At 36.4% G+C, this 9761-nt stretch overlaps 1 non-coding gene across 1 annotated transcript; it reads right to left on the reverse strand.

Moving 5' to 3' along the window:
• Positions 1-7311: 7311 nt before the first annotated feature.
• LOC119872778 lies at positions 7312-7417 on the reverse strand. Its single transcript, XR_005362794.1, has one exon. It is a non-coding gene; the product is annotated as a U6 spliceosomal RNA (small nuclear RNA).
• Between the last annotated feature and the right edge of the window lie 2344 nt (positions 7418-9761).

Raw genomic sequence — 9761 nt, forward strand, 5'->3', positions numbered from 1 at the left:
AAATACCTCCTTAACTTTACTGAGCTTTCAATTCTCCTAAGTTTATTAAAATATTTTATAAAACTTGATATCTATGCTTATATTTACTTTAAGAAAATGGAATGTGCTCTTATTTGGAAATTGTTCACAATAGATGTTCTAGAGTTGAGGATTTTTATTCTCATAGAAAAGAAAAGCTAACTCCATTTTGTGGTGTCTCAGCTATAAAAGTCCTGTACCAGTTGAAAATCCTCAATTAGATTAGGGTAATGAAACAAAACAAACTGTATATTTCTTATTTCTGCATGCATCTGGTCTCTTATCTGCTTTTCTAATAAATCTGGAAGAATACTGCATTTGGCCAGACCCTGCATTTGTCTTTCTACCTACACAGGGTAAAGAAAATAAAACTGTAGCAGGAGAACGTGTTGCCAAGAATGGATAGACCCTTGTATATTTTGTAAGATTCAGTAAAATTAAGTGAGCATCACTTTTAAAAACCCTTTGAAAGGATAGTGTTACATAAAACAAACAAACAAACAAAAAAACCCAAAAACAAAAACAAAACACACTCAATCTCAAAGCCTTACTACTAACAGTGAAATAACCATTATCGGGGACCCCTGGGTGGCGCAGCGGTTTGGCGCCTGCCTTTGGCCCAGGGCATGATCCTGGAGACCCGGGATTGAATCCCGCGTCAGGCTCCCTGCATGGAGCCTGCTTCTCCCTCTGCCTGTGTCTCTGCCTTTCTCTCTCTTTGTGTGACTATCATGAATAAATAAATAAAATCTTTAAAAAAAAAAAAAAGAAATAACCATTATCAAATATAGGAATAGACTTTACAAGAAGCATCATAAAAACAAATGTGTGATGTACATTCATAACACACACTTTGTAAAGATGGATCGAATTATTTTAAAATCCTTACTGTTAAAGAACAAAAATTTAACTGAGTAGATTTGAAGATGTAATTGGCTTTGTTCAAGGACTCATGAATCTATCAGCATCCCCTCTAGTAAAGACAGGTGCTGGAAGCAGTTTGTAAAAGGGTAGGCTCTTTCTTTCTTTCTTTCTTTCTTTCTTTCTTTCTTTCTTTCTTTCTTTCTTTCTTTCTTTCTTTCTCTTTTTTTCTTTCTTCTTTCTTTCTTTCTTTCTTTCTTTCTTTCTTTCTTTCTTTCTTTTCTTCCTTTTTTTTTTTTTGTATTTTGTTTATTAATTTGAGAGAAGAGAGAGAAAACACAGGCATGTGCATGTGCGGAGGGGAAGGGCAGAGGGAGAGGGAGAAGTAGGATCTCAGCTGAGTGGGGAGACCAAGGCAGGGCTCCCTCCCAGAACCCTAAGATCCTGACCTGAGTTGAAAGCAGCCCGTTAACTGCTGAGCCACCCAGGTACCCCAAGTGGAAGGTTTTTACAGGCAGAAGGGGCTGGGGACAAAGTCATTAGCAAAAGAAAATAAAGGATTGTTCTGGGCCAAGCATTATTATACAGATTATCTCACTAATGCTGATAGGAAATTTCAGATTGATTCTTTAAAGATCACACATATCTGGGAAAGTCTGAAAGTGCAATTAAGTCGTGGATTGCCATGGGCGGGGGGGCAAATGGCACCATTTAGGGTCTGTTGTTTCTTTCCCAACACTATTTAAAGTAAGTCTTTTGATTGATAGTAATAAAATCCCCTTTGATAAAACCAATCTACAGAGTTAGATGTTGTTTATTTCCAAACAGTAGAGAGAAAAAAAAAAAAAGAAACGAGTGTGGAGTTCCTCTGTATTTGGCCCAAGAAGACATAGGATTTCAACATTTTTTTTAAAGATTTACTTATTTATTTGAGAGAGAGAGAGAGAGGGAGAAAGAGAGAGAGAGAGAGTAAGACTGAGAACCAGAGGGGCAGAGGGAGAAAGAGAATCCCAAGAGGACTCCCCCACTGAACACAGAGGCCCAGGACCCTGAGAAAACACTTAAAATTTAGTTGTCAATGTGCTATAATTAATACTTGTAATTTTGTAGTGTTTTTACTTGTCTATATTTAGGGACCTTTAAATGCAATAATATGGAATTATTAATGTTAGAAAGAAACTTCAAAGCTTCCTTTGAGACAGTTGAGGTTTTATGTAGAATTCATATCAAAAATTCACATAGCTTTATTTCCTGCCAGATATAGTTCAAGAAAAGCTAAAAGGAACTCTGTAATCCAAAGTTAAAGAATTTCCTTGCTTTGGCTTTGCCTCTCCTAATGTATATAGAAAATTTAGGAAATAAGGGTGGATGGCATTCATATAGCTTATGTATCTAAAATTTAAAATCGAAATTCACAAAGACATTTTGTCCATAGCAGGTATTCTCTAAGATGGATATGCTACTTCTATGCCTTCCATATTTCTTACCTATCTGAGATCTATACTGGAATTCTATTATCAGTGCTTCTTGAAACCTGATTCCTGGACCAGAAGCATCCACATTACAAAGGAACTTGTTAAAAATGCTAATTCTGGGGTACCTGGGTGGCTCAATGGTTGAGCAACTGCCTTTAGTTTAGGTCTTCATCCCGGACTCCTGGGATCGAGTCCCATATCGGGCTTCCCACAGGGAGCGTGCTTCTGTCTCTGCCTCTTTCTATGTCTCTCATGAATAAATAAAAATAATAAAAAGAAATACTAATTTTGGAGTCCCTCCCCCAGTTCCTTTAGACAGGAAAGGGACAGTGAGGTCCTCTGGGCATTGCTTTTGATTTAACAAATTCACAGTACTAGTTCTTTGCTACTCTGCTTCTTCGCACCACCTGAGAGCTGGTGAGGACCGAGGGTTCAGGCCCCACCCCCAGACGTGTTGAATCAAAATCTGCATTTCAACAAGATCCCCATGAGGTCTACAGGCACTGGAAACTTTGATTAGTGTGTGCAGTTGGTCCCCTGAGAGGAACCTGCAAAAACTAATCTGTGTACAACACAATTAGCCAATTAGAGCAAGCTACACAAGTAGCCTCAGGAAGCAGGTCTGTAGCTGCCATCTGGTAGGGAAATTGTCGCAGTTCACCTGGTGGCCTAAATTCAAGCCCGCTTGCCTCTCACCACCCAGAAAGCAGAACCTCCCACTCTGTGTTCTTGTGTACCTGGGTAATCGACAATCTGTGAACTTTATACCGAAGACTGCTTTGAATTGGAGAATATACAAGGATGCATAAGGCAACCAAATTTAGGTAGATGGCATGTTTCATTGTCATTTTATTTACTAAATTTATTTTGCTAACTCAAAATTTAAAAAAATCACGTTTTGATATTATTTTTGATCAAGCCTTTCCAATAAATTTACCAAATTGTGCTTAAAAATCAACCTGAATAATTCTGATATTTTAAGCAATACACTCACAGTTTCCTGATTTCATTTTGGCAAATATGTGTCTTGATGCATTCTTTTCTTCCTGAGCCAATTTATCTCCATGTACATTTATAACGTTTTATTTTTCTGGGCGTAGCCGACTTTGAGTATTGTAGGTGTGGCTGAGAACCTGTCAGAACCAGTGATGTTATATTAAGTAACCAAAATCTGTCATAATTATTTCTTTTTGTTTCATATTGGGTAGAATAAAATTAAGACAAATTCTCAGAGTTGTTTTAATTTTAATATTTTATTTTAATATAGTACATTATTAATATTAAATATATACCATAGAAATATAGAATATAGTTATTACATGTGTTAAATATTAACTGTTAATATTAAATACTAATTTGACATTGATGTTTTTATATTAAATATGTGTGAAGTTAAACATTAAGTAGACTATTGACACTTACAAACACATGTCCCTTGGTATTTTGTGAGAGTCGTGTCAGAGACTGCTGGCTGTTTACGAACTATCTCCTAACTTAGTTCTTCATTGGAGATGGAGCTCTGATTTCATTTGGGTTGGCTATGTGCCTCACTGGGAGACCACTATTTCCCAAACCCCTTGAACCAATTGTGACAACCCCTAAATTCTGGGCAGTAAGAAGTGAAATGCTATGTATAATATTTTATTTCTGAGTAGATGTCTTAAAGATGTCTTAATGGAGCTGATTCAGCTGGAAGAATTTTTGTTCTTCTCCCAATTGCTTTTTGTTTCATTTTGTTTTTTTAAGTAAGCTCTTACACCCATTGTTGGGCTTGGACTCAACAACCCCAAGATCAAGAGTCCCATGCTCTACCGACTGAGCCATCCAGGTACCCCGGATTCCCCCAATTGTATTTCATGATGCCTAGAACACGGATGTGATGCCCCCCACCCCCACCCCATGCCCAAACAACCTTATGATCTTCAGGTTGGAACCCATCAGCCATTTGTTGAGAATGGAAGAGCATAAAGATAGAAGGAGGTTGAATCCCTGGTAGCTTTGTGGAATCTCCAAGCCTACCCTAGATTTCCCATGTCTAGACTTTTTCACTCAAGTGAAAAATCATCGTGTGTTTAAGCAATGAAATTTTAAATTTTCTATTAAATGTAGCTGAATCTTGTCTGATATAGGGAGAAAACAGAGATTGAGTGGAAATAATTAATTCACCTAAGTCATGATTCAATAAACTGGAAAATCATTTTCTTTGGGCTAAGATTTTAGAAAAGTTTAGTCTTGAAGACATGTCAGAGTTTTCTTTTTTTCTTTCTTTCTTTTTGTTTGATTTATTTATTTATTTATTTATTTATTTATTTATTTATTTAGAGAGAAAGAGAGAAACCATGCTCAAAAGCAGGGTGGGGAGAGAGGCAGATGAAGAGGGAGAGAGAGAATCTCAAGAAGACTCGGGCCTGAAAGCAGAGCCCCTGCAGGACTCAATGGCATCACTCGAAGATTATGCCCAGAGCTGCATACAAACACTTAACAAATTGACACTTAACACTTAACAAATTGAGTTACCCAGGTGCCCCAAGACACATTTTAAAAAAAATTTCTTTAGAAGTTTTATTTATTGAGAAAGAGAGAAAAAAGCTAGAGAGAGAGCATGACGGGGGCGTGGGATGGGGTGGGGGGTAGAGGGAGAAGCAGGGAGCCCGATGATGGGCTAGATCCCAGGACCCTGGAATCATAACCTGAGCTGAAAGCAGACGCTTAACCCAGTGAGCCACCCAGGTGCCCCAAGACACATTTTTAAATGTTGCGTACTACTTCTACCATTGCATCCTCCTAGAAAGCCTGAAAGATTCAATATTTTCTTCCATTCTAATAGCCTAAGACATGTTCTCGTGTTTCAGTTAATTAATATGTAGGTAAATACAATTTATTTTTCCATTAATCCAATGAATTTCTATTATAATCTAAAACTGTTCTTGTGCCAACTCAAATAGACCTCAAAATGAGTAAAGATGTGTTTGACAAACACAGGAAATTACAGAGGTTTCCATATGTGACAAAGACAATGTTATGGTTTTGGTATATGACAAATGATGATTCCATATGCTAATAGACTCAGTTGAAATTCAGCTTTTTTTACATTAGTGGCTATATAAAAATGTATTTTAAAAATGATCTTAGTGAATTGGTTAGGACTTGCTTTAGAGCAGCACTTGGTAACAGAAATAAAGTGGCTTAGACAATATAAAATTTTATTTTCACTAATGTAAAACAAGCTCAAAATCTTGGACTGTATGGATGCTTCTTTTAAAAATTTTTTATTGTTTTTAAAACATTTGTTTTAGAATTGCCATGACAGGAAAACTTTACAGATTTGAATCCATTAAGTCTAAACATTTTTTCCAGAGGAATAGATACCTGAAACTAAGTAAAAAAACAAGAAAATTAGGGAAAAAAAAGCATTTGTGAGAGACAATATATTACTGTCGGTAATATACTAATGAATTTCATAAAATGATATGAAAATAATAAATTCCTTAGTAAAATAGGTAAAGAATATAAACAGATCATTCATAGAAGAAAGAGTTAGATTTCATTTGAACAAATGAAAATATTCTAAACTCACTGATTTAAAACAATGAAAAATTAAACATGTTTACTACTGTATCACTTTCATTCAAATTAAACAATTTTTCAGTACATATATTCACAATAAATTATGGAGGCATAGAATATCTCATAAAATACTTGAAATTGTTCAGAAGATTTTTGGTAGGTTACATAAAAATGCTTTGATTAATGGTTACATTTTACAAGTAGGACTTGTTTTCTTATGAGAAAGAAATGTTTTCATCATGTACTCTTTATTCTCTGTATTCTTTTTGTCATGTGAAGTATAAATTTTGGGGTTTGGGACTTTTTTGTTGTTTTGTGGGTTTTTTTTTCTTCTGTGTGGATGCTTCTTAATGTCCCAGGAACCTTTACTTTTCTGCCCAACCATCTTTTTGTACAAATTGCTTCCCAGTCACAAAATGCGTAATGCAGCTCCAGCCATCACATCTGGGTCTATAACAGGAAAAAAGAGGAAGGAGGAAGACTGTTTTTTAGGGAACATTTCCAGAAGCTCTCTCCAACAACTTCTCATATACTTGGGAGAACTTAGTCACATGTTCATCCCCATCTGAAAGAAAGTAAGAAAAGTGATTTTTCAGCTGAACAAAATCAGGGCACAGTAACTAAGGAAGATGTTTAATAGTGACATGAGGTAATCTGGGGACAAATGTGCAGGAGGAATATTGATTCTTATTTTTAACCAATGTTACTCTGCCCCAGATCAATATGATTCTTAGCGAAATGTTTATTCCTTACATAATCGTTAAAGGACTGTATAGTGGAGAGATGCACTCTTTCAAGTGCCAAGTTTTACAAAATACTGCAGAACAAAAACCTATTTAAAAAAAAATCACATAAGTAAAGCTAAAAGTATTTTTTTTAAAGATTTATTTATTTATTCATTCAGAGAGAGAGAGAGAGAGAGACAGGCAGAGGGAGAAGCAGGCCCCATGCAGGGAGCCCAACGTGGGACTCGATCCCGGGTCTCCAGAATCATGCCCTGGGCTGAAGGCGGCGCTAAACCGCTGCGCCACCGGGACTGCCCAAGCTAAAAGTTTTTTAGAGATTAAAACTTAATTACATCTGCAGGCCAAGATATAGCTAGCAAATGTTTTGAAAATAATTATAAATACATTACTATATTCCAATCAGGACATTCTTACCCAAAATGTAAATTTGTGACTTCTTTTAAAAAACTGGCAGTTCTGGTGACACTGAATCTATATTCCAATTGGCTGGAAGGGAAAGTGGCATTCCTGGTGCCCTCTGCCAACGCCAGCGCCCTCTGAAACTTGCCATTCATGATAGGGAGGCTTCACCTAACATTTATTAGGACCCTTAGACTTTTCTTTCTTCTCCCTCTCTCCCACCCTCCCTCTCTCTTTCTTTCTTTTAAAATATGGAACGCTTCATGAATTTGCCTGTCATCCCTGTGCAGGGCCATGTTAATCTTCTCTGCATCGTTCCAATTTTAGTATGTGTGCTGCTGAAGCAAGCACTGTACTATTATTTTCTGAAGGTATATTTAAGAAAAGAAACAGATTTTTTGGACTTCTATCTTTTTCAAAATAATTTCAGAATAATTAAAAAGGGCTGCTTTGTTTCAACCAACATGACTTACTTATTTTAATTTCTTTCCTGACCCCTGCGGGCATTGAAGTTTGTAGCTACTTGCACTATATGAGTTTCAATACAAAATGAATTGTGTTGCCGTTTGACATACTAGATCATTTACTTCTTCCCTGTGTTCATTGTTTATTGTTTTCTCTCCTCTCCCTGCATTGGAGTGTAAGCTCCACCAGAACTGTGCACAACACCTTAAAGAGAACTGAATAAATGTTTTTTGAAGAAATTTATTAAGTGCCTACTATGTGCAAGCATTCCAGAATGCTCTTTTCACAAATATTATTTCATTGTAAGTATTTACAGCATACTTCCAATTTATATATCATTATTCCTACTTACTAATAAGAAAACTGAGGCTGAGAAAAGTTAGTTGACTCAAACAAGCTCAGATTGCTAGCTAGGTTTCCAGAGAGCCAAAATTTAAATGCGAGTCAGACTAATGATTGCATCCTGAACATTTCTCTTCAAATGGCTCTCAATATCAGTAATACAATGGAAAAAAATGTTTTTTACTTCTTAGTTATAAAAGAAAATTATGCTTCCTGTGAATCTAAGTTGCTCATTGAAATGTAAATTTTAATCGTCAGCTGGTAAATTTCTGTGGGTAGGAGGATGACAAAACATAGTCTTTCTTACTTCAGAGGAATTCTCTCCACACCAGAATCTATGGGTTAAGTAGATGAATTGTTTCCATTTGGAATTGTGCTAGTTATGCGTATATTGATAATAATCAAGTTTGCATCTCCAGATTGGATGTCTCTTGAATTCCACATCCACATTCCTTACTAATTATTTCCAGCTCTATGACTCACAGAAACATCAAACTCAGTATCTTCAAAAGCAAATTATTTAGTGCCTTCACAAACGAGCACTTTGCTGCTCTCCTTATCTTTGTTACTATCGGTATTGTCCACTCTTTGTCCAAATATCTATCAAACTGCAATTATCTGGGCATATGAAGAATAGAAAATTAATGCATGCCCAGAGGAAACAGATTTATAAATCAAGTAATTACAACACTTGGGTCAGATTACAGATAACAGAGGCACATGTCAAAGCCTGTATGCACACAGAAGACCTGGAAGTCCTTTTCCCTACAGTTAAGGAAGACTCCATGAGCAAGGTGGAAAGAGGCACTCTAGTTAAGGTGGAAATAAGGATTCCCAAAACAACCAAAAGCAAAACAAAACAAACAAAAAACAAGAATGACTGGAGTTCCCCAAAAACACAATTTGAAAACCACTATTACAGAGGATGGATTGGAAGGCTTGTAGAGCTGGAAGACCAATGAAGGTGGTCCACATGAGAGATGAGGAATTAAATACAGTAATTAACCTGAAGACTGATGGATGTGAGCATGAGGCAGAGACAGTGTCTAGGATGACTCCCTGGTTTCTTTCTTGAGTAAGTGGGAGGATCATGAAACCATTAACTACAAGGAAGAGAAAAGCAAAGTGGTTTTGTTATGGAAAGATAATGGCTTTGGTTTGAGACATTTTAAACTTTAAGTATCTGTGGGAATTCCAAGGAGGTATGTCCTGTCTCAAAATTGGAAAGGACATAATTGATGCTCCCCACCTCCACCTCCCACCTTTTATTGCTTAATATCCAGGTTATCCATCCCTAAATATTAGGTGTTCATTTAGCGCAGGGGCCACTTTTTAAATTAGCTTTCTATCTAAGTAACTAGTGGTGTAAATATTTTTTTTTTATCTGTACAAATATTCAAAACTTCTTGTCTTTCTTCTGCTCATCAAGGAACCGCTTAAGCATTTCCCCCTTAACACCTCTTTCTTGCCTCCCTTCCAGTACCCTTTCACCCTCTACACTCTAGGATTTGTTGTGAAAATCAAGCCAACCAGCAACATGCTAGTGAGGATTACTATTGAGTGAAGTAAGATGAATGTGAGAAAGAAGGTTGTGAATTATGTCTCAAGAAATGTGTTATTAAAAAAGAAAGAAAAAAAGAAGAGCTCAAAGAATGAGGAGGTAGTTTATTTTAATTTATGGTGATAGTTGTTGAGAAGTAGAAAAAAGGAAAAAGTTATATTCAAATTTTCAGAGAGCAGCTACAAACTGAACATAGAACATTGAGAAGGAAGAGAAAAATTTTAAAGATGGTTGCAGCATAATAAGAATACCTATTGAGAAGGCTAGAGAAGTTCTTGAGCAGGTTTGTGTCTGACCATGTTCCCATTTGGCTGAGGCTGGACCTGA

This window comes from Canis lupus, chromosome 7 (genome assembly GCF_011100685.1).
Source record: "Canis lupus familiaris isolate Mischka breed German Shepherd chromosome 7, alternate assembly UU_Cfam_GSD_1.0, whole genome shotgun sequence".
NCBI lineage: Eukaryota > Metazoa > Chordata > Mammalia > Carnivora > Canidae > Canis > Canis lupus.